Source organism: Balaenoptera borealis (genome assembly GCF_965194805.1).
Source record: "Balaenoptera borealis genome assembly, chromosome: 6".
Taxonomy (NCBI): domain Eukaryota; kingdom Metazoa; phylum Chordata; class Mammalia; order Artiodactyla; family Balaenopteridae; genus Balaenoptera; species Balaenoptera borealis.
The window spans coordinates 89,451,948-89,477,003 of NC_138863.1; the positions used below are offsets into that span (position 1 = coordinate 89,451,948).

Here is a 25,056-nt window from a genome sequence, read left to right on the forward strand (position 1 = left end):
TTCTTAAGTAAATTTTTAATTTATTGTAGGGTTTATTGATTATGGTTTTAGCAATTATCACTTTTATTTTGTGTTGCTTATTTTTAACGTGTCTAATTTTTTCCAGCTGAGTCAATCAAACTATCATCGTGTCAGAATGGCTAGATGTAAGCATTGTGCTCATTTTTCTCTGTTATAAAATAAAACACTGGGGTTCTATTTGAATACTTGAGGAAAGTAGAGAAGGAACAGCTACTACAACAGATGTAAGAAGAATTCAGCTGGAGACAATTAAAAATTTCCTGACTATTGCTAAGAGAACAGTAATACCTTTTAAAGTGAGCATAGCACTTTACCAAATACATCCATATACACATAATCCTTTTTCCATATTAAACATATTAAAGAGTGTAATAGGCAGTGTTTTCTTGCTCTTCCACATCATCAATCCTGTAGCTACAGCCCTATAAGCTACCACCAACCTCTTTCCCCAAAACATACATAACCCTTCATCCGTGCCTATTTTTTCTGGAAAAAAAAAATTATTTCACTACTGCTCACAAACAAATAATTTCAGCTACCACCTTGTGTCTATCTATCATTTTAATGCTTTGTTCCTCTTGTTCTCTCATAGATATCTACTGCTGGACTTCTGCTACTTGTGCCAATTTTTTAAAATAACAGCTTTATTGAGATATATTTCACACACCATAAAATTCATCCTTTTAAAGTCTACAGCTCAGTAGTTTTTAGTATTATTTACCGACTTGTACAACCATCACCATTTTCAATTTTAGAACATTTCATCACCTCAAAAAGATACCCCTTACCCATTAGCAGTGACTCCCTATTCCCCCAGCTTACCCAGACATAGACAACCACGAATCTACATTTAATGTACATAGATTAGGCTGCTACCAATATTTCATAGAAATGGAATCATACAATACATGGTCTTTTGTGACTGGCTTCTTTTACTTAACATTTTTTTTATTCCTTCCATGTTGTATATTCCCTCCTTAGTCCCTTCATGTTGCAACCATGTCTTTTTTATTGCCAAATAATATGGCATTATATATACATACCACATTTTGATTTATTGATCGATTGATAGATAGTTGGGTTACTTCTACTTTTTCACTGTTATGAATGATGCTGTTGTGGACATTTGTGTGCAAGTTTTTCTGTGGACATATGATTTCAACTGATTGAGAGATTAAAAGTTTAAGAAATTGAAAGATTGGTTTTCTATAGCATTCAATTCAAAACATGTGTTTCCTAGAGTGAATCTGAGATGAGAGAAATGAATTTATGTCCATCACAAATGTTACTTCAGTTAAAATTTTCACAGCTTTTCTAGAAGACGGATATTATTCCCAGTTTTGCAGGTTAGTAACTAAGTTCTGAATCAGGTCATAGATCTTATGATCCAGTTGTAAAACTGGAACGGGAAAGCAAGCCTTCTTCATGTCTCAGCTTATCCACAATTTTAAATCAATGTATGGATCTGTAGGGGGCCAATGCATATGAGTATGTGATTTTTCCCATATTATTCAATCCTGCTGGGTCCAATAACCTGGTTCTATGATTAAACACAGACAAATGAATAGACAATAGAAGAATGGACGATTAAAGATTTCTAGGATGCTAACAAAAGCATATTGAAAATGTTTCTCTATGGTGTCTGTCTGGTTAGAAATGAAGTCAGGATTTGACTCATAGGGAAAATAGAGAGGGGGTCAACGGAGGGGGTCATGATACCAAATAACATTTTTGTTTTAAAGAAATGTGAAGAAATAGTAGAAATCCAAGAGGTAATTATGGGGAAGATTTTGTATTTATCACCTTAGACAGGAAACAGTTCACTAATATTTCAGAATGCTTTTCTTTTAACCAGATAATTTACATACTTAGATTAGAAAAAAAAATAACAGTAAGACAAAGAAAGAATACTTATACTGAGTGGCTACTTTAGAATCTCTGTAAACACTCAAATACCCATTTTATTGTGGCAAAAAACATAGGGTCATGTACCAGATGATGTACACAGTTTGCACAGTGCATGAAATGACTGATGTTATTATGTGTCCTTTGAAAATAATAAACAAAACCCGCAAAGGCATAATAGTGGCTTTTTAAAAACAAGTTTATAGTAATAACTATATCTGCCCAATATAAGTAGAGATGAGTAAAAATGACAGGTTTCTTACACATTCATATATAATCAATATCTTCCTACGGGAATGTAAGTTATTGGCCAAGTGTGATGCTAGTGCCCTGGCACTTGGTTCTGTTACTATTGCTGTCTTTTAAAGCTGAGATGCTTTTGAAATAAGTAATAGCAAAAAATTAAACAGCTGGGGAATCAGCATGCAGGGAGAAAAAGAGCAAAGCTGCAAAATGAGTTTATGAATATTACTAGAAGAACTGAGAGAAAGTTGCAGAGAAGTCCAAGATCCAGCATGCTCTACTGAATGTAAGCTGTTTGAAAAATGTCTACAGACTGCTCAACATTATTTTGACATACCTTTCCCACATCACACCTCCTACCTTTCCACCCTATTTTTTCTGACATATAAGATAAAACCATTGAGTAAATATGATTCATACCCTCTGAGTTTACTAGGTTAGACAAATGGAACACACTATATGTTATATCCTAATAAGCTCAATATCTATGAAAATTGCACATTGAAATGGTGATCATGTATATTCAGGTTGAATAAGTAGGTAACAAAATTGTGTAATTTTGATGAATTTCTTTGTGAGAAGATGGAACCCTTGGGATGACCGCATTTTACAAAAAATAGAAGCAAATTGTTTTGTTTTTCATTTTAACCAAGCAGGAGGATTTCTAAGGCCTCACTAGGTTACTTTTGTTCACATTAGCCTACCATTATATTTTTTAAATTCATATTTTAATGGCAGTTGTATAATTAATGTAGTAACTGCCAATAATCAGATTACATTTTTCTTCTGTCATTTAAGCATTATATGTTACAAAAATAAAACGTTTTGTACAATATGTTTATTCTGTCTTTCAAAACAGGATTTCTTCCATGTCTTTTCCTGTACCTTGTGAAGAGAAAGTAGTCAATACATCCTTTTTATTAATGATATGAACAATGAAGTACAGCCAGAGAGCAAAGTTTGTGGTATAGCTACCTTCTTAATAGCACCAACTATTAAGAAGAAAATGTTTGGAGAGGAAAAAGTTTGGGATATTACCTAATTATAATGCCAGTATTAAGGAAAGGTAGGCCATCTTGGATATATATACATTTTCCCCTATTTGGGGAAAAAGAGTATAGTTTTACTTATTTTACATTCAGAATTGTAAAATCTGTCTGTGTTATAGACTTTAATTAAATATGAAAATTGTGTTTATCCTTCCTGGTAAACTGAGGTAAATAAAACAATACATATGCATATTTAGTCACATAAAATACTCACAAGTGCTCACAACCACCTTAGAACATTTATACAGCAAGATGGAATACAAAGTAAAAAAAAAAAAAAAAAAAGGTTATTTCAGATAGATTGATAGATAGTCCAGAACAACATTTATGTATGAATATGAGTTAAATGTCACAAAAAGAAGATATGTCCTGAATATTGGAAAATATTTTTAGTGCCTTCACCATGTGAGATATACTGGGGGTGGATTTTATCACTCTCTGGTCTCACCAGGTACTGATGATTCAGGTTTCTTTTCCACATTATCATAATCCAGGTGATCACCTAGGACTCTATATTTCTTTACTGTGGGACTTAAAAATGTCTTAGGACATTGAAGTTAGATGCCCCTGTAGGCAGTTCAGATGGGACTCACCAAAATTTCAGGGCATACACTCTACTTCTTCTGGGTGATGTGTGGGCACCAGTCAGTAGGATGAGTTGAACAGATGAGGCAACTTCTCTGTACAGGCTATGGGATTCTCACTTGAATGGCAAGGCAAGGCTTGCAGGCATTATCCTTGCTTTCAAATAGCTCTTTGGCACTGACAAAAAATGTCAAAGGAGGTGAGTGGAGGCTATTCTCAATGCTGACTCCCTGGTCCATCCAGATGATGGATCTCATCTTCAGCCTCAGAAACTTCTATGAAGGTATATGTCACTCACCCCCTTTGCCAAAATCAACAACACTTATCAGATTATCTAGGGAGTTTGGCTCAGCTATTTCATCTTTAATTCTCTTCCAAATCTATTGCTCTGACATCAACTTAATTTGCTACATTATTTGTTCTGGATCTTGAACACATTTTCTTTTCTTCAAATAAACCCAGTTTATCTGATTTTTTAGGTTTGGCTTTTAGAAATATTATTTCTAATGTAAGCCTCAAAGCCTATTTTTTAAGTAAAAACTGAACTGCTTTTCTCATTGTATTTACTTAATCAAAACTTCATTTCTTTTGTAGCCTTATGTATGTCTTTGACAAATTAAAGAAAGGTCACTTATCAGGAAGTAAAGACACAGTAGTATTTTATGTGTAACTTTACTACTTAGGTGCACTGGAGATTCAATGCAGAGCAGGACACTGAAGGTCTCTACCCTCACAAAACTTACAGTCTAGTAAAACAGAGGACATGGTATAGGATTTTTTTTTTAATTTATTTATTTTTCGTTGCTTTGGGTCTTCGTTGTTGCGCGCAGGCTTTCTCTAATTGTAGCGAGCGGGGGCTACTCTTCGTTGTGGTGCCCAGGCTTCTCATTGCAGTGGCTTCTCTTGTTGCAGAGCACAGGCTATAGGTGAGCAGGCTTCAGTAGTTGTGGTGCATGGGCTCAGTAGTTGTGGCACACGGGCTCTGGAGCACAGGCTCAGTAGTTGTGGTGCACAGGCTTAGTTGCTCCGTGGCATGTGGGATCTTCCCGGACAGGGTTCGAACCCATGTCCCCTGTGTTGGCAGGTGGATTTTTAACTACTGGCCACCAGGGAAGCCAGGTATAGGATTTTAAGAACATTTTTTTCAAGATCCCTAAAATACTCTGAGAGATAGATAGATAAAGTCACCATAAAGTCATCAGGTCCAGCTGTGATAGTTATCATAGAAGTGAATTGAACTTAACGACTATTTTGGAAAATCTTAGAAAGCTTTATTCCAGTAAGCTCATTCCTTGGCATCCAGATGTTGAAGGGGTTCTATGCCATTTTAAAGGGAATCACACAGAGACACTTAAAAGTAAAACTTTTTATTTTAAAAATCTGTCCATTTAGACTTTTGCCACAATAAGAACTCTTATTCATTGCCTTTGCTTATTAAAGAATAAAGCTTTTGATGAACTTGCGAAATCTTGGGAAGGCTAATTTCCCTCTACCCTATCAATCATTGTTCCAAGATTTAAATTTCATGAAAAGAACAGCCGTCTGCAAAAGTCTTTGCTACTTAGATTACATAGCTTTAATATCCATTTGAGCACTGCAATTTTGTGGATAGCATAGAAGATGAATTATAATTTTGTCTTTTCTGTGGAGTTTTACTGTGAAGACTCTTGAATGGTTCAAATTTGACATTAAAATGGCCTTGGTAAGTGAGGGCGCATGGCTATATATTATGTTAACAAAAAGAGTAACGTCGAACACAAGTTCTATCCATAACATGTGGCTGATATTTCATGGTCAGCAGAAATAAAAGATAGTGTTTTAGAAAATGTGCAGAAGGGTTTTTAGTTTTTTGTGTTTTTTTAAGATCAATTCATTATTTTATTTATTCATTTAACAAATATTAAATGCCTATAATGTATCAGGCTCTCTCTCTTATGGGACCTAGTGATAAAGCAATGGATAACTCCCCACTTTTTTGGAGCTCATATTATAGTGTGGGACTGAGATAATAAACTGACAAATATATTCATCAAATAGTGTTAACAGGAGCTAACAGGGTGGTCAGCGAAGTATTTTTTAAGAATGCAGTATTCGAGCAGAAAACTCTAGGGTATGAGGAGAGCTGAAAAATGAATGTCCCTGCAAGAGGGACAACAAATGCAAAGGCCCTGAGCTGGAAGCCTGTTTGATGAATCAGGAAAAAGCAAGAAGTCCCATGTGGCTGGAAAGAGTCAGCAAGAAGAAAACGGAAGTTGATTAGGTCAGAATGGTGACTGGGACCAGACCATCTTGGGTCTTACCACCACAGTAAGGACTTCGTACTTATTATAAGTAAAACTGGAAGCTACTATGGGGTTTGGGACAGAAGTGTGAAATAATATAACCTTGTTTTAGAAGGATTACTCTGCTTCTCTCATGGAAAAGATACTGAGGGAAAGTAAAGCAGAAAAGGAAAACTTTTAAAACTGTCATAGCTCGGGGTATCACCCTGCATAAATTTTAGAATGGAGTAAGCAATGTTCAGATACTGAAACAAGAAAACATCTTATTTCAAATTGGCCTCTCAGTATGAAGCTCATGAGCTGTCAGTGCCATTTAAATGAACCAGCACGACTATTCATGCAAGGTGAGCCTAGGATTTGTATTACAGCCTAAGGTCTGGGACAAAATGCCTTAGGATCCTGCAGTGTCTCAAGAGTTTCCACAATGACCAAAAAAATGCAATATCAGGAATGATTAGTTTTTTAATTAATAATCACTAAAGTTGCAATGTATAATATTTTCTCCAATGGACAACAAGAAGGAATGGTCAAGAGATACTCCGTGTCATTTTTTTTTTTTCTTAATGGGGAAAATACTTAGGTTCTGATCATTTACACATGCCTTATAGAGTACACCAGTTGAGTCACTTCTCAAGCCTAGTGGTCAATTAAAACTGAGAAGATACCACTGTGTCACACTATAGCCAGTGTGGCAGACAATCAGTTACTTCCATTCATTTAATCAAATATATTTTTATTTAGGAAAAAAATATCAGACATCAGCTACTTTGAAATATGGTGCTTGGTGCTAGAAATGTAACATTTTCCATCCTCAGAGAGTTTTTAATCTTTTCATACTTTACCTTGTGCCATTCTCCACTGCAGATACCACCCACTAAATCATCACTCATGGGGTTTAAATCGCAGCCTCACCATTGAATTGCCTGACCCGTCTCATGCTTAACTTGGTGATAAGAATTTCACCTACTCATACAGTAGTTGTGACAATAAAGTGAATTAGAACACGCCCCTCCAGAAATGCTGGTCCATGCTTATAACCACTAGGCATATCACAGTGCTTTGTAGCGGGGTCCCCAACCCCCGGGCCGGGAACCGGTACCTGTCTGCAGCCTGTTAGGAACCGGGACGCACAGCAGGAAGTGAGCAGTGGGCAAGCAAGTGAAGCCTCATCTGCTGCTCCCCGTCGCTCCCCATTGGTCACATTGCTGCCTGAACCATCTCTCCCCATCCGTGGAAAAATTGTCTTCCACGAAATGGGTCCCTGGGGCCAAAAAGATTGGGGGCTGCTGCTTTATAGAGAATTTAAATGATTCTTAACACATATCATTCCTCACCTGAAGTCAGAGTTTTGTTGTATCTATGTTAGAATATGATACAAAATAAAATTACAAACAAAATGACAGAAAAATAAAACACAACTTACCGTCATTGAGGATCAGGAAGATCCTCTACTAACTCTGAGATATTACCATTACAATGTGTGGCAAACTACATCACTTTATATGATGCAGGTGTCTTTGGCTACGTTTATGACTTCTTGTCTAGAAGAGTAATGCCAAATGCTAATGCTTTGATCATACACAAATGAGAATTAATTTTAGAAAGTTAGTGTTGGAAGACTTTTCTAACCCACATTTTCAGTATGGTCAAATTTTACTGGCTCTCAGATTTATCTATTTTTTAATTGGATTTTTAGAGGGTCCCAGTGTAAAAAAAGTGTTGCTGAAACTTAAGCTTTTAGTAAAATACCTACTGGGCCATGCAACAGCAGCTCAAAGGTGAAGGAGGGGCAGCAAAGCCAGTCCCATCTTCTCTAAGAGGCTGCAGCAGGTGCTGATGCCCAGGAAGGTCTACAGCAGTGGCATCTGGTGCCGGAGCCAGACTAACTTTCCTTTGATCAGGAAAACTAAAATGACAGACAACAAATTGCGGAAAGAATTTGAACTCTAAAATAACGTTTATGCAGAAGCAGAAATCCTTTGGGGCCAAAGATAACTGTTTGGATTGTTTAACAGCATACATCATCTTCTAATGTATGGAAATGCATATCAGATAGGTTTGAAGAAATATCTCTAAGCACATTCAAGCACAGAATCAGAAGTTACATACTCCCCAAGGCCTCATCTTGATATGGGCCATTGAAAGGAGACTTGAAGTTATTGAAATTACAATTTATGTTGACTGAGGCATGAGCAGTGGAAGATAAACCGTGGAGTTAAAGATCTGATCTCAGGCTGGGACTCTCATCCATCCTCTGACTAATAGCAATTTGTTCCCTACTTTCTTTCCAGAGCATCATTCCTCTGTATCTGTCACTGGAACATTGGTGCCATTTGCTACAAAATTAACTTCCTAAAATTCTGCCCATGGAATGATCTCTGGTCAGTCTCATATCCTCTTTGTATCACTAAATTGTGTAGGAATTCTGTAACTTTGTAGTTGTTTCTGAGAAACATGATATAGCATTTCCCTTTTTCCCAAATCCACTAATGAAATATGCTGTTTGTGAGCCAGATCCAAAGTTGAGTTCTTATGTTTCCACAAGATTTCTTGTTCTGTTCATTCCTTGGACCGTCTTCTCAGCCAAGTGGCTTTAGATTTCAGCAAGGAATCTCACAGCCATATTGTATATTTCCCACCAAATTAATAAAATGCTTTTCCTCCAGGATACTGAAGAGAAGTAGGCTGTGTCTGTGGCTAATGCATTTATTGCCCAGACTTCAAGGAACTTTAGCTTCTTAAATCTTATTAGAAAAATAATGTAAAATATTATTTGTTTTAGTATAGCAATTATTTATAATTGAATACACATTTTATGCTATTTCCAGTTACCTTTACTTTCTTTAGAGAACTTTATGTACAAAAGCATATATATATGTTTATATATATATAAATAAAATGAGAGACATAGATATGGATAGATATGGATATATAGATGTATATCTCGCAGCTCCTAAGGAACAGGCACTTGAATTTATATTGTGACTTTATTACTTACAACATGAGTTGATGACAGAAAATACTAATACATCTATAATGAGTAATTAAATGCACAAATACATTTTCTATCTATAAAGAAATGATAGAAATCATATTTTATTTCCAACAGTGATCCTCAAATTATTTTGGCCATGCTTTATGCAAAGCATTTGACAGTTGTTTTCATGAGAGCATTGGCTGATGAATGTCTGCTGACCTGGAATTAATGCTTATTATTGAATTAACTGTATAATGCATGCCATGCTATATACATAATCTGCCAAAGGCATTGATTCTTCCATGCTAAGGGTTCAAGAAGCTTTTTACAAGAATCAGTATTGATTTTTGCAGGTGGAATCTAGAGGAAATTTCTTGATTGTGAAAGAATGTTTTTCAAAGTGGTTCACAAAGCTCCTGGTTTCATCTAATATATTGGCTGCAATAATCTCAGCTCAGTACCAGTTATTTGCAGAATATTGGCTGCCAGAGATTGTTGCTTCTAACAGTGGGTCTGCATTTATCTCAGTTTTGTTTAAAATACCCTCAAATAAATAGCCAGTCTGTAAAGATAGTGTAGATTACTAAGAATGACTTAAAGTAGATTCATGAAGAAGAGGACTGACCAAGATTTGCCAGATTTATGGCACTCAATGTGTCATTTCATTATCAAATACAGGAGTGAATCCCATTAAATTACTAATCAGGTGTCTTAGCTGTCCTCTCTTAGATATATACATATATGTTCCAGACAACAAAATGTATGAAACTCATCTTTCTTTACTTATTTGCACCATATTTTTCATCATGACTAGTAATTTACCCAACGAAGGTTTCATCTATTATAATAAAGGTCACAGAATAGAGTATATAATATAGGATAGAAGACTCACAGACTACTGATGGGCAAGTGTGCCATTCTAGGCAATGAAACAATTTGCTTCTGAGAGTGTCTTTATAATGAAGTTCAACTACCTCAGCTCTAAAGTTATTACAACCAAAAATCTAAGGAAAATAATTGTAATTCTTATCTAAGGTACACTGAAATAAAAGAGGATAATGAATGAATGTGAATACTACACCACTACTAAAAATAATAATGTAATAAAGAATGTTTTTAACTCTGAGCCCAATACAAGTGGAATTGCTCTTATACCAAGCTCATCACAAATTTCTCTCTCTTCCTTGATAGGAAAACCTAGATGACTCACATATTCTCCTTGTTGGCTATAGTAATAATTATTTTCCTTTTGCGTTTTTATCATGTTCCAGGCATTCTACTAAAAGCTTCACATAGCACTTAATCTGCACGGTAACTCTATAAGATATATTTTCTGTTATCATACTTGTCTTTTAAGGAGAAAAATAAGGCTTCAAGAAGTGAAGTAGCTTATAATTTAAAAATAGAAAATTAGAAAGCTAGAACTCAAAATTGATCCTGCAACCTTTTTATCAATAACAGAAAGTTTTAGATTTACTGAAAAACTGAGAAGGTAGTACAGGGACTTCTCATTTATCCGATACCCAGTTTCTACTACTAGTAATGAGATATATGTTATAATTAATGAGCCATTATTGATACATACTGATACATTATTATTAACTGAAGTCCATAGTTTATTTAGCTTTCTCTCATTTTTACATAATGTACTGTTTTTTTCTGGCTGCAGTGTCCTATTTGGGATACCACATTACATATAGTTGTCATGTCTCTTTAGACCCCTCTTTGCTGTGGCAGTTTCTCAGACTTTCCCTGTTTTAATGACCTGGAACGTTTGGAGGAATACTGGTCAGGAATTTTGTAGAATGTCTCTCAAATGGGATTTGTCTGATGTCTTTTTTTTCTCATGGTAAGACTAGAGTTATTGGTAATTGGGAGGAAGACCACAGATGTAAAATGCCATTTTCATCACATCATATCAAGCATATATACTATCAACATGATTTATGACTATTCATATTATTCTTGATTACTTGGCTGAAGTACTCTTTGTCTTCTCCACTGTAAAATTACTCTTTTTTCCTTTTTTTGCATTATCAACACTTTGTATGGAATATGCACAGTCTACAACTAAAAAGTGAAGAGTTATGCTTCCTCTCCTTGAGGGAATATTCATGTAAATTATTATTAGTTCTTTTACATGTGATATTTATCTCACTTTCCTTATTTATTAATTATTCAATCATTTATAATAGCTGTAGGTTTATTGAGGTATTTTTCTTTATTGATCTGAGGAATTCTCTCTCTATTCCTAGTTTGCTGAGAGTTTTTTTAATCAGGAATGGGTGTTGGATTTTGTCAAATGCTTTTTCTGCATCAATGGATATGATCATAAGATTTTTTTTGATTAGTCAGTTGATGTGGTGTATTACATTGATTGATGTGGTGTATTACATTGATTGATTTTGAAATGCTGAACCAGCCTTGCATGCTGGAAAAAATCCCACTTTGTTGTAGCGTAAAATTCTTTTCATACACTGTTGGATTTGACTTGCTTAAATTTTTTTGAGGATTTTGCAGTTGTGTTCATGAGAAATATTGGTCTGCAGTTTTCCTTTTTTGTAATGGCTTTATCTGATTTTGGTATTAGGGTAATAATGCTAGCTTCATAGAATAGGTTATGAGTAGTATTCTTCCTGCTTCTATTTTCTGGAAGAGATTGTAGAGAATTGCTATCATTTTGTTCTTCAATATTTGGTAGAATTCACCAATGAAAATATCTGGGTCTGGTGCTTTCTTTTTTGGAAGATTATTGTTGATTCAATTTCTTTAATAGGTTACTGATTTTTCCTTGTGTGAGTTTTGGTAGTTTGTGTCCTTCAAGAAATGCTTCCATTTCATCGAAGTTATCAAATTTGGGGGTACAAATATTCATTTGTTCATAGTTCTCACTGATTATCTCCTCAGTATCCTCAGCAACGGTAGTAATGGCTGCTCTCTCATTTTTTATATTAGTAATTTGTCTTAGTTCCCTGGTTTTTTTTAGTAAACCTGCTAGAGGTTTATCAATTTTATTTTTTTCCAGAGATTTTGTTGATTTTCTCTGTTGTTTTCCTGTTTTCAATTTCATTGATTTCTGCTCTAATTTGTATTATTTCTTCTCTTCTGCTTTCTTCAGACTTAAATTGTTCTTCTTTCTCTAGATCCCTAAGATGAAAGCTTAGATTATTGATTTTAGATCTTTCTTATTTTCTAACATATGCAGTTAATGCAATAAATTTCTCTCTACACATGTTTTATTGCATCCCACTATTTTGATAAGTTGTATTTTGTTTCATTCAACTATTTGTAAATTTCTCTTGAATCTTCTTTGACCCATGTGTTCAGTAATGTGTTGCACAATCTCCAAATACTTGGGGGATTTCCCAGCTATCTTTCTGTTATTGATTTCTAGTTTAATTGGTCTGACAACATATTTTGCATGATTTCTATTCTTTTAAATTTTTTGGTATGTTTTATGGTCTAGACTGTGGTCTATCTTAATAAATGTTCCATGTGAGCTTAAGAAGAATGTGTATTCTGCTGCTGTTGAATGAAGTATCCTATAAACATTAATTAGATCAAAGTGATTGATGGTGCTGTTCAGGTCAATTGCATCCTTACTGATTTTCTGCCAGCTTGATCTATCAAACACTGAAAGAGAGGAACTGAAATCCTCAACTATAATAGTGGATTTGTGTAGTTCTCCTTGCAGTTCTCTTAGTGTTTGCCTCATGTGTTTTGATTCTCTGTCATTATATTGCGTATACACTGGTATGTCTTCTTGGAGAATTGATCCCTTTATCATTATGTAATGCCCCTCTTTATCCCTGATAACGTTTTTTGTTCTAAAGTCTGTGTTGTCTGAAATTAATAAAGATACTTCAGCTTGCTTTTGATTAGTATTAGCATGGTATATCTTTATCCATCCCTTTACAATTAATCTGTGTCATTGTATTTAAAGTGGATAGTTGGGTCTTTTTCTTAACCCACTCTGATGATCTTTGTCTTTTAATTGGTATATTTAGACCATTCACATTTAAAGTGATTATTGATGTAGTCTGTTTAATATTTATGTTTGTAACTGTCTTCTATTTGTTACACTCAGTTTTCTGCTTTCTCTGGTTTTAATGGAGCATTTTATTTGATTTCATTTTTCTCCTCTCTTAGCATATTAATTATACTTCCTTTAATGGTTTTCTTATAATTTGCATGTATACTTAACACCAATTAAGCCCATTCTAAAATAACACTATATTACTTCATGGGTAGTGCAAGTTCCTTATAAGAGAGTTTTACCAATTCCTCCCTCACATCCTATAAAACATTATTGTCATTCATTCACTTATGCATATGCTGTAATCATCCAACATATTTTTATTATTTTGAAAAATGTTATCTAATAGCTTGAGAGTAAAATGAAAGATTTTATTTTACCTTCATTTATTCCTTTTCTTACTCTTCCTTTCCTTATATAGATCTGAGTTCCTAACATATATCATTTTTCTTCTCCATGAAGAACCTCTTTTAAAATTTTTTTCAGAAAAAGTCTACTATCAATGAATTCTCTCTCTCTCGCTCTCTCTTTTTTTTTTTTTTTGTCTCTTAGAGTAAGTCTTTATTTCTCCTTTAATTTTTATTTATTTATTTATTTAATTAATTTATTTATTTATTGCTTTACAATGGTGTGTTAGTTTCTGCTTTATAACACAGTGAATCAGCTATACATATACATATATCTCCATATGTCCTCCCTCTTGCGCCTCCCTCCCACCCTCCATATCCCACCCCTCTAGGTGGTCACAAAGCACCGAGCTGATCTCCCTCTGCTATGTGGCTGCTTCCCACTAGATATCTATTTTACATTTGGTAGTATATATAAGTCCATGCCACTGTCTCACTTCGTCACAACTTACCCTTCCCCCTCCCCGTGTCCTCAACTCCATTCTCTAAGTCTGTGTCTTTTTTTTTTTTATTGGAGTATAATTGCTTAACAATGGTGTGTTAGTTTCTGCTTTATAACAAAGTGAATCAGTTATACATATACATATGTCCCCATATTTCTTCCCTCTTGCATCTCCCTCCCTCCCACCCTCCCTATCCCACCCCTCTAGGTGGTCACAAAGCACCGTGCTGATATCCATGTGTTATGCGGCTGCTTCCCACTAGCTATCTATTTCACCTTTGGTAGTGTATATATATCCATGCCACTCCCTCACTTTGTCCCAGCTTACCTTCCCCCTCCCCGTATCCTCAAGTCCATTCTCTAGAAGGTATGCATCTTTATTCCCGTCTTGCCCCTAGGTTCTTCATTACCATTTTTATTTTTTTTTAGATTCCATATGTATGTGTTAGTATACGGTATTTGTTTTTCTCTTTCTGACATACTTCACTCTATATGACAGTCTCTAGGTCCATCCACCTCACTACAAATAACTCAGTTTCATTCCTTTTATGGCTGAGTAATATTCCATTGTATATATGTGCCACATCTTCTTTATACATTCATCTGTTGATGGACACTTCGGTTGCTTCCATGTCCTGGCTATTGTAAATAGAGCTGCAATGAACATTGTGGTACATGACTCTTTTTGAATTATGGTTTTCTCAGGGTATATGCCCAGTAGTGGGATTGCTGGGTCGTGTGGTAGTTCTACTTTTAGTTTTTTAAGGAACCTCCATACTGTTCTCCATAGTGGCTGTATCAATTTACATTCCCACCAACAGTGCAAGAGGGTTTCCTTTTCTCCACACCCTCTCCAGCATTTATTGTTTGTAGATTTTTTGATGATGGCCATTCTGACCAGTGTGAGCTGATATCTCATTGTAGTTTTGATTTGCATTTCTCTAATGATTAATGATGGTGAGCATTCTTTCATGTGTCTGTTGGCAATCTGTATATCTTTGGAGAAATGTCTATTTAGGTCTTCTGCCCATTTTTGGATTGGGTTGTTTGTTTTTTTAATATTGAGCTGCATGAGCTCCTTGTAAATTTTGGAGATTAATCCTTTGTCAGTTGCTTCATTTGCAAATATTTTCTCCCATTCTGAGGGTTGTCGTTTCATCTTGTTTATGGGTTCCTTTGCTGTGCAAAAGCTTTTAAGTTTCATTAGGTCCCATTTATTTTTGTTTTTATTTCCATTTCTCTAGGAGGTGGGTCAAAAAGGATCCTGGTGCAATTTATGTCATAGACCGCTCTGCCTATGCCCTCCTCCAAGAGTTTGATGGTGTCTGGCCTTACATTTAGGTCTTCAATACATTTTGAGTTTATTTTTGTGTATGGTGTTAGGGAGTGTTCTCATTTCATTCTTTTACATGTAGCTGTTCAGTTTCCCCAGCACCACTTATTGAAGAGGCTATCTTTTCTCCACTGTATATTCTTGCCTCCTTTATCAAACATAAGGTGACCATATGTGCATGGGTTTGTCTCTGGGCTTTCTGTCCTGTTCCATTGATCTATATTTCTGTTTCTGTGCCAGTACCATACTGTCTTGATTACTGTAGCTTAGTAGTATAGTCTGAAGTCCAGGAGTCTGATTCCTCCAGCTCCGTTTTTCTTTCTCAAGATTGCTTTGGCTATTCAGGGTCTTTTGTGTTTCCATACAAATTGTGAAACTTTTTGTTCTAGTTCTGTGAAAAATGCCAGTGGTAGTTTGATAAGGATTGCATTGAATCTGTAGATTGCTTTGGGTAGTAGAGTCATTTTCACAATGTTGATTCTTCCAATCCAAGCACATGGTGTATCTCTCCATCTATTTGTATCATCTTTAATTTCTTTCATCAGTGTCTTATAATTTTCTGCATACAGGTCTTTCGTCTCCTTAGGTAGGTTTATTCCTAGATATTTTATTCTTCTTGTTGCAGTGGCAAATGGGAGTGTTTTCTTAATTTCACTTGCAGCTTTTTCATCATTAGTGTATAGGAACGCAAGAGATTTCTGTGCATTAATTTTGTATCCTGCTACCTTACCAGATTCATTGATTAGCTCTAGTAGCTCTCTGGTAGCATCTTTAGGATTCTCTATGTATAGTATCATGTCATCTGCAAACAGTGACAGCTTTACTTCTTCTTTTCCGATTTGGATTCCCTTTATTTATTTTTCTTCTCTGATTGCTGTGGCTAACACTTCCAAAACTATGTTGAATAATAGTGGTGAGAGTAGGCAACCTTGTCTTGTTCCTGACCTTAGTGGGAATGGTTTCAGTTTTTCACCACTGAGGACGATGTTGGCTGTGGGTTTGTCATATATGGCCTTTATTATATTGAGGAAAGTTCCCTCTATGCCTACTTTCTGCAGGGCTTTTATCATAAATGGGTATTGAATTTTGTCAAAAGCTTTCTCTGCATCTATTGAGATGACCATATGGTTTTTCTCCTTCAATTTGTTAATATGGTGTATCACATTGATTGATTTGCATATATTGAAGAAACCTTGCATTCCTGGGATAAACTCCACTTGATCATAGTGTATAATCCTTTTAATGTGCTGTTGGATTCTCTTTGCTAGTATTTTGTTGAGGATTTTTGCATCTATGTTCATCAGTGATATTGGCCTGCAGTTTTCTTTCTTTGTGATGTCTTTGTCTGGTTTTGGTATCAGAGTGATGGTGGCCTCGTAGAATGAGTTTGGGAGTGTTCCTCCCTCTGCTATATTTTGGAAGAGTTTGAGAAGGATAGGTGTTAGCTCTTCTCTAAATGTTTGATAGAATTCGCCTGTGAAGCCATCTGGTCCTGGGCTTTTGTTTGTTGGAAGATTTTTAATCACAATTTCAGTTTCATTACTTGTGATTGGTTTGTTCATATTTTCTATTTCTTCCTGGTTCAGTCTCGGAAGGCTGTGCATTTCTAAGAATTTGTCCATTTCTTCCAGGTTGTCCATTTTATTGGCATATAGTTGCTTGTAGTAATCTCTCATGATCCTTTGTATTTCTGCAGTATCAGTTGTTCCTTCTCCTTTTTCATTTCTAATTCTATTGATTTGAGTCTTCTCCCTCTTTTTCTTGATAAGTCTGGCTAATGACTTATCAATTTTGCTTATCTTCTCAAAGTACCAGCTTTTAGTTTTATTGATCCTTGCTATCATTTCCTTCATTTCTTTTCATTTATTTCTGATCTGATCTTTATGATTTCTTTCTGCTAACTTTGTGTTTTTTTTTTTTTTTGTTCTTCTTTCTCTAATTGCTTTAGGTGTAAGGTTAGGTTGTTTATTTGAGATGTTTCTTGTTGCTTAAGGTAGGATTGAGTTGCTATAAACTTCCCTTTTAGGACTGCTTTTGCTGCATCCCATAGGTTTGGGGTCGTCATGTTTTCATTGTCATTTGTTTCTAGGTATTTTTTGATTTCCTCTTTGATTTCTTCAGTGATCTCTTGGTTATTAACTAGTGTGTTGTTTAACCTCTGTGTGTTTGTATTTCTTACAGATTTTTCCTGTAATTGATATCTAGTCTCATAGTGTTGTGGTCAGAAAAGATACTTGATACGATTTCAATTTTCTTAAATTTACCAAGGCTTGATTTGTGACCCAAGATATGATCTATCCTGGAGAATGTTCCATGAGCACTTGAGAAGAATGTGTATTCTTTTGTTTTTGGAACGAATATCCTATAAATATCAATTAAGTCCATCTTGTTTAATGTATCATTTAAAGCTTTTGTTTCCTTATTTATTTTCATTTTGGATCATATGTCCATTGGTGAAAGTGGGTTGTTAAAGTCCCCTACTATGATTGTGTTACTGTCGATTTCCCCTTTTATGGCTGTTAGTATTTGCCTTATGTACTGAGGTGCTCCTATGTTGGGTGCATAAATATTTACAATTATTATATCTTCTTCTTGGATCGATCCCTTGATCATTATGTAGTGTCCTTCTTTGCCTCTTGTAATAGTCTTTGTTTTAAAGTCTATTTTGTCTGATATGAGAATTGCTACTCCAGCTTTCTTTTGATTTCCATTTGCATGGAATATCTTTTTCCATCCCCTCACTTTCAGTCTGTATGTGTCCCTAGGTCTGAAGTGGGTCTCTTCTAGACAGCATATATATGGGTCTTGTTTTTGTATCCATTCAGCCAATCTATGTCTTTTGGTTGGAGCATTTAATTCATTTACATTTAAGGTCGTTATCAATATGTATGTTCCTATTACCATTTTCTTAATTGTTTTGAGTTAATTATTGTAGGTCTTTTCCTTCTCTTGTGTTTCCTGCCTATAGAAGTTCCTTTAGCATTTGTTCTAAAGCTGGTTTCATGGTGCTGAATTCTCTTAGCTTTTGCCTGTCTGTAAGGTTTTAATTTCTCCATCAAATCTGAATGAGATCCTTGCTGGGTAGAGTAATCTTGGTTGTTGGTTTTTCTTCTTCATCACTTTAAATATGTCCTGCCACTCCCTTCTGGCTTGCAGAGTTTCTGCTGAAAGATCAGCTGTTAACCTTATGGGGATTCCCTTGTGTGTTATTTGTTGTTTTTCGCTTGCTGCTTTTATTTGTTCTTTGTATTTAATTTTTGATAGTTTGATTAATATGTGTCTTGGTGTGTTTCTCCTTGGATTTATCCTGTATAGGACTCTCTGTGCTTCCTGGACTTGATTAACTATTTCCTTTCCCATATTAGGGAAGTTTTCAACTATAATCTCTTCAAATATTTTCTCAGTCCCTTTCTTTTTCTCTTCTTCTTCTGGGACCCCTATAATTTGAATGTTGGTGCATTTAATGTTGTCCCAGAGGTCTCTGAGACTGTCCTTCATTCTTTTCATTCTTTTTCCTTTATTCTGCTCTGCAGTAGTTACTTCCACTATTTTATCTTCCAGGTCACTTATCTGTTCTTCTGCCTCATTTATTATGCTATGGATCTCTTCTAGAGAATTTTTACTTTCATTTATTGTGTTGTTCATCACTGTTTGTTTGCTCTTTAGTTCTTATAGGTCCTTGTTAAACGTTTCTTGTATTTTCTCCATTCTATTTGCAAGATTTTGGATCATCTTTACTATCATTACTCTGAATTCTTTTTCAGGTAGATTGCCTATTTCCTCTTCATTTGTTAGGCCTGGTGGTTTTTTGCCTTGCTCCTTCATCTGCTGTGTGTTTCTCTGTCTTCTCATTTTGCTTAACTTACTGTGTTTGGGGTCTCCTTTTTTTGCAGGCTGCAGGTTCATAGTTCCCGTTGTTTTTGGTGCCTGTCCCCAGTGGCTAAGGTTGGTTCAGTGGGTTGTGTAGGCTTCCTGGTAGAGGGGACTAGTGCCTGTGTTCTGGTGGATGAGGCTGGATCTTGTCTTTCTGGTGGGCAGGTCCATGTCTGGTGGTGTGTTTTGGGGTGTCTGTGGCCTTATTATGATTTTAGGCAGCCTCTGTGCTAATGGATGGGGTTGTGTTCCTGTCTTGCTAGTTGTTTGGCATAGGGTGTCCAGCACTGTAGCTTGCTGGTCGTTGAGTGGAGCTGGGTCTTGCCACTGAGATGGAGCTCTCTGGGAGTTTTTCGCCGTTTCATATTATGTGGAGCTGGGAGGTCTCTTGTGGACCAGTGTCCTGAACTCGGCTCTCCCACCTCAGAGGCACAGCCCTGATGCCTGGCTGGAGCACCAAGAGCCTGTCCTCCACATGGCTCAGAATAAACCAGAGGAAAAAAAGAAAGAAAGAAGAAGATAAAATAAAATAATATAAAGTAAAATAAAATAAATCTAGTACAATAAAAAATAAAAAATAATTATTAAGAAAAAAATTTTTAAGTAATAAAAAACAACAGCAAAAAACGGACAGACAGAACCCTAGGACAAATGGTAAAAGCAAAGCTATACAGACAAAATCACACAGAGAAGCCTACACATACACACTCAAAAAAAGAGAAAAAGGAAAAATATATATATATTGTTGCTCCCAAAGTCCACCTACTCAATTTGGGATGATTCATTGTCCATTCAGGTATTCCACAGATGCAGGGTACATCAAGTTGATTGTGGAGATTTAATCCACTGCTCCTGAGGCTGCTGGGAGAAATTTCCCTTTCTCTTCTTTTTTCCTACAGCTCCAGGGATTCAGCTTTGGATTTGGACCCGCCTCTGCATGTAGGTCGCCTGAGGGTGTCTGTTCTTCCCTCAGACAGGACGGGGTTAAAGGAGCAGCTGCTTCGGGGGCTCTGGCTCACTCAGGCCGGGGTGGGGGGGAGGGAGAGGTACGTACGCGAGGTGAGCCTGCGTCGGCAGAGGCCGGCGTGATGTTGCACCAGCCTGAGGTGTGCACCGCACGTTCTCCTGGGGAAGTTGTCCCTGGATCACGGGACCCTGGTAGTGGCGGGCTGCACAGGCTCTTGGGAGGTGAGGTATGGATAGTGACCTGTGTTTGCACACAGGCTTCTTGGTGGCTGCAGCAGCAGCCTTAGCGTCTCATGCCCGTCTCTGGGGTCTGCGCTGAAAGCCACGGCTTGCGCCCGTCTCTGGAGCTCCTCTAAGCGGTGCTGTTAATCCCCTCTCTTCACACACCAAGAAACAAAGAGGCAAGAAGAAGTCTCTTGCCTCTTCGGCAGCTCCAGACCTTTTCCCCGACTCCCTCCCGGCTAGCTGTGGCGCACTAGCTCCCTTCAGGCTGTGTTCACGCCACTAACCCCAGTCCTCTCCCTGGGATCCACCGAAGCCTGAGCCTCAGCTCCCAGCCCCCGCCCGCCCCAGCGGGTGAGCAGACAAGCCTCTTGGGCTGGTGAGTGCCGGTCGGCACCGATCCTCTGTGCGGGAATCTCTCTGCTTTGCCCTCCACACCCCTGTTGCTGCGCTCTCCTCCGTGGCTCCGAAGCTTCCCCCCTCCGCTACCTGCATTCTCCGCCCACAAAGGGGCTTCCTAATGTGTGTAAACCTTTCCTCCTTCACAGCTCCCTCCCACTGGTGCAGGACCCGTCCCTATTCTTTTGTCTCTGTTTTTTCTTTTTTCTTTTGCCCTACCCAGGTACAAGTGGGGAGCTTCTTGCCTTTTGGGAGGTCTGAGGTCTTCTGCCAGCGTTCAGTAGGTGTTCTGTAGGAGTTGTTCCACGTGTAGATGTATTTCTGATGTATCTGTGGGGAGGAAGGTGATCTCCGCGTCTTATTCTTCCGCCATATTGAAGCTCCCTCTCGACAACATTATTTAAATGATGACATAGGCATTTCCAGTAAAATCCAGAAAATTTGGAGGGGAACTTCAAGGATGGACAGCAATAGAGAAAAGTTGTAGTGATGGGTTTTGCCAGAATGTGGATACAAAATACTTAAGTCAGTTCACAGGCTTCAAGATAAAAGGTCAACTAGACTCCTTTAGGGATCAGAAATTCAAGGATGGAGTAGGGCTACAGGTCAAAGACAATAATATTTCTGGAGCTCTGAGTTGAGCATGTTGTTTCAACATTTTTTCCCTCCAGAACCTTAGGTAATCATAGTTGCTTTTTTTCATACAATCTTTATAATTGATTGCAAGTAGACAAATCAACATTTTTTTCTCTCCTCCCCATCTTTTTCAAAGGCTTGAAATGCTTTACAGGTTAAACTGTATATTGTCCCAAGTAAAATTCTTTAGCACTCAAAAACTGAAATCATGATCTTTACTGTAAAATTGGTCAACTAAGAAGAGTGCTTTTTGAGGAAAACACAGGCAGAACACTCTCTGACATAAATCGCAGCAAGATCCTTCTTGATCCACCTCCATGCTGGAGGCTGAAAGTCTGAGATCAAGGTGCCAGCATGCTTAGGTGAAGGCCCTCTTCCAGGCTGCAGACCCCTCATTGGATTCTCCCCTGGTGGAAGCAGGCTCTCCTTTAATTTTGAAGAATAACTTCACCAGATATAGAATTTTAGGCTCTTTTTTTCCCTTTCAACATATTAAATATTTTACACCACTCCCTTTTTTGGCATGGTTTCTAATGAAAAGTTCAGTATAATTTTTAAATCTTTGTTCCTCTATATGTTTCCTCTTGCTGCTTTCAAGATTTCTCTTTGTTTCTGATTTTTTGCAGGTTGAATGTATTATGCCTAAATATAGATGCTTTAATATTCATTCTGCTTAGTGTTCTCTGAGATTCTTGGATCTGTGATTTTGTGTCTTGCATTAATTCTGGAAATTTCACATTTATTTTTACTTCAAATATTTCTTCCGTTATCTCTTTCTTCTCATTCATTTCTTCTCTAATAAGGTGTATGTTAACACCATTGGAAATTGTTCCACAGTTTTTGAATATTCTTTTCAATTTGGTTTTTATTTTTTAATCCTTGCGTTTAACTTGGGAAGTTGCTATTGACGTGTCTTCAAGGTCACTTATTCTTTCCTGAGCTGTATCTAGGTCTCCTGCTGATCCCTAGATACAAAGGCAGTTTTTATGTTTGTTAGTGTGATTTTGATTTCTAGCATTTATTGTTGATTCTTTATTACAGTTTCTGTGTCTTTGCTTACATTACCTAGCTGTTCTTGAATGTTGTCTTTTTTTCACTAGAGCTTTGAACTTAATCATTATTACTGTAAATTCCCTGTCTGATAGATCCAGAATCTGTCATATGTTATTCTGGTTCTGACGCATGCTTTATTTTTTCAGATTGTGTTTTTCTTTGCCTTTTAGCATGGCTTGCACATTTGTATTGAAAGCTGGGCATGATGTGTCAGGTAATAGAACCAAGGTGAATAGGCCTATAGTGTGAGGTTTTATATTAATCTTGCAAGGAGTCGGGCTGTGTTTGTTGTTTGCTGTAACTTTAGGTATATGAGGCTTCTGTTTCCTCTAGCATCCTTGTTTTCATCTTTTTTATTCCCTTTGTTTTTCCCTAAAAACTCCTTCTTAAATAGAGTCTGAGCCTTGTAGCTTTTGCCTAGCCACCCCCACCTCCATGTTAGATGAGATAGGGAGACTAGAGGGGATGGAGCTGGGTAACTTTTCTCCCCCCATAATGAATAAGTCTCAAGTAAAATCTTTTCTCTTGCTGAATGGGTCTTTGTAATTGAAATTCTCTCAGCATATTTTTAAATGGTTATTTTTCCCCTGCCCCTGCCAGGAACATGAGGCTTTTTCATGGTTTTTCACTTTGAGAATGTGGTGGAGTTCCTAGAAGTAAAACCCACAGAGGTGTGGATATCCCCTAAGACTGGATTGTAGGAACCTCTCATTTTTACTTTAGTCTATACTCCAACTCCAACAACTTATTAAAATTACTGTTTAAGTGCTCTTAGATGCTTATGGCTCCAGTGGCTTGTGTTCTTGGCAACCTGACCTCATCTGTGATTATCTGTATTTGCCTTTCTCTCCAGATTTCAGTTGATGGTTTGCCCTGTGACCTCTGTTTTCTGATTGGTGCAGGAAAAGTTGTTGATTTTCATTTTGTTCAGCTCTTTTCTTATTGTAAGGAAGGGAGTGCTGTCTTTCAAGCTCTTTATGTCTTGAAGCTGAAATAGAAGTCTGAGCTTTTACTCTTAATCACTGTTCTCTCCTATAGTGGCTCAAAAACTTTATCATGCACCAGAATCTCCTGGAAGACTCGTTAAAACTGAGATTGCTGGAGACTGCCCTAGTGGTCCAGTGGTTAAGACTCTGCACTTCCACTGTTTGATCCCTGGTCAGGGAACTAAGATCCTACATGGTGCAGGGTGCACCCCCCCCCCCCAAAAATAAACCAAAAAACAAAAAACTGAGATTGCTGGGCACTGCTCCCAAAGTTTCTAATTAAGTGAGTCTGGGGTAGAACTTGAGAGTTTGCATTTCTACAAGTTCACAGTTAATGCTGATGCTGGTGGTCCATTGGACCACACTTTGAGAACTACTCTTTACTATTTTAGTAGCTGACCTTAATTGAGTTCTACTCATATGAGTCATATAACCAAGAAACTGAATGGCCCAAACAACTTGCTTCTTGAGTTTGACTATGTTGTTATTGCTGTGTTGAAATCATCCCTATTTCTTTGCTATCCTTGTCACAGTACTCATTATTGTGTTTTTTGCTGAATGAGAGTTTTAGCACTATCAGTGCTCCTTTCTATATATTTATTTGCTGAGTTATTGTTATGTAAAAATATTCATTGTAAAAACAAAAATCAGAATCTCCAGGAAGGATTTTTGGTAAGTCCCCATCCCATTTCAGAGAGGTAATATGGTATGTGACTTTTCTGTGCAGGTTCAAATGTATATCTAAACATATATACATGTGTATATATAGTCCTGAAACTTGCTTTTTTAAACTTAAGATATGATGATGTTTTGTTTTATATCAGTATCTGTGGACTACTTCATTATTCGGACACTTACATAGTACCCCATTTTGTGAATGTGCCATATTTAGTTAACACATTTTAAAGTATGGACCTTAAGCCATTCAGAATGCTTTTTTATTACAAAAATTATAGCACTTGACATTTGTATACACAAGTCTTTCTGTTCCTGTACTGGCATCATTGAAGTATAAATTCCTAGAAGTAGAATTTTTGAGTCAGAGGTCATATACACTTACTTTACTAAATAACAACATAAATGATGGTATGAGAATACCACCAGTTCTCCATTGTCAGACCACCATGTTATAAAATTTTTTGAACTTTGCAAATCTGGAGAAATAAGTGCAGCCAAAGTGCATAGACAATTTTTAAGCCTGAAGACATATTTCACTTACTGTCTCCTGTGTTCTACTTCTCTCTCTCTCTCTCTCCTCCCCCACCCTCCCAAGGCTTTTCTCTCTCCCTTTCATTTAGATACCATGTGAAATGGTATGCTTGGTTGTGAAGGTCACATTTTTGTCTGATCTTTGCTGATGACCTGTGTCCCACTGTTTTAGAGAGAACACTTAATGAGAAGTGCTTGCAAATGATTTGTTGCCTCTGTCTTCTATTCCAAGGCCAATGCTTTGTTTTCACTGCCTAAAACTGTTTAGTTTGGAACTCTCCTTCCTAAAAGACACAAAATTATGTCTCTCAGTTAAATTTCAGAACTCAGGCAGAAAAGTCTACTTTATCAAATTTGTTTTTCCTTTCTCCTATTTGCCATCTAGCTCCAGTCTGATCTCATACCTATCTTATAGAATTGTGCTCAAAGTGG

The 25,056-nt window shown here is 36.8% G+C and overlaps 1 protein-coding gene and 1 long non-coding RNA gene across 2 annotated transcripts in view; one reads left to right on the forward strand and one right to left on the reverse strand.

The window, feature by feature from the left end:
- The window catches only part of LOC309630517, a 29,650-nt gene extending 18,212 nt beyond the window's left edge, over positions 1 to 11,438 (reverse strand). Inside the window, exon 1 of the long non-coding RNA XR_014245730.1 lies at positions 3,830 to 11,438. This is a non-coding gene — a long non-coding RNA (uncharacterized lncRNA). The remainder of the gene's footprint in view (positions 1 to 3,829) is intronic.
- Positions 1 to 25,056, forward strand: part of LRP1B (LDL receptor related protein 1B) — a 1,905,856-nt gene that overhangs the window by 1,504,257 nt on the left and 376,543 nt on the right. The window lies entirely within an intron of this gene.